General features: G+C 45.5%; 1 non-coding gene across 1 annotated transcript; it reads left to right on the top strand.

Moving 5' to 3' along the window:
- The first annotated feature begins 421 nt into the window (after nucleotides 1-421).
- LOC128126482 (small nucleolar RNA R71) lies at nucleotides 422-528 on the top strand. Its single transcript, XR_008224478.1, has one exon. It is a non-coding gene; the product is annotated as a small nucleolar RNA R71 (small nucleolar RNA).
- Nucleotides 529-981: the final 453 nt, after the last annotated feature.

A 981-nucleotide genomic window follows, 5' to 3' on the forward strand; every position in this document is an offset into this window, starting at 1 on the left:
CAGCCACTCCTTCTTTTGTTTGCGCCAGTCTTCATCATACCGGTCACCACTCGAATAACATACTTGTGCCTTTTTGTTGCCGTGCTTATCCAAATCGCAATCTCTAGTGAGGTGGGGTCCATTGCAGTTTTCACAACCCACCCGTATGGCATGGATAGTTTGATCCATTTTGTCCATTCTCCTATCCATGGTTTTTAACATGGCCATGACCGCGGATAAATCTTCAGTAGCAGCGTACGCGGCTCCCCTCGTGACATCATTCCTAGGGTTGTGGTATTCTCTAGAGTGTTTAGAGAATTCTTCAATTAATTCTTTAATCACCGGGGGTGGCTTCTTTGTAAGTGGGCCTTGTGAGTCTAGCAACTGCCGGGTTGTGACATTGACTCCATCATAAAAGATGGAAACTTCTTGCTGGCTGTTTAGATCATGGTGTGGGCAATTTCGTAGCAGACTTTTGTACCTCTCCCATGCTTCATATAAAGATTCTCCAGCTTGCTGTTCAAAGTTTGCAATGGCCTTCTTGAGTTTGGCTATTTTGGATGGTGGGCAAAAGTGATCTATAAATTCTTCCTTCATTTTGGCCCAAGTAGTGACTGACCCGGGGGGAAGTGATTTGAGCCAGTCTTTAGCAGCACCCTTGAAGGTTACCGGAAGCATCCAAAGTAGTTGAGTTTCGCGGGTTACATTTGGAATGTTGAAATAATCAGCAACATCATTTACTTCATCCAAATGTTTGTAGGCATCTTCATGATCTTTCCCATAGAAAGGTATTTCCTTAAGCGCAGCTAGGATATGACCTTTTAGCTCGAAGGTAGCAGTTGCGGGAATTGCGGGTTGCACAAGTCTCGGGCCATGGTCGTCGCGCATCCTCTTCTTCCATTCCCCCATGGGAATTTCATCAATGTTAGCCATAGTGAATGCTAACTCTTCCTCCGATTCGGTTTCTTGTTCGTACGTTGCCTCCTCTTCTTCCTCGGTCTC

Source organism: Lactuca sativa, chromosome 5 (genome assembly GCF_002870075.4).
Source record: "Lactuca sativa cultivar Salinas chromosome 5, Lsat_Salinas_v11, whole genome shotgun sequence".
NCBI classification, from domain to species: Eukaryota; Viridiplantae; Streptophyta; class Magnoliopsida; order Asterales; family Asteraceae; genus Lactuca; species Lactuca sativa.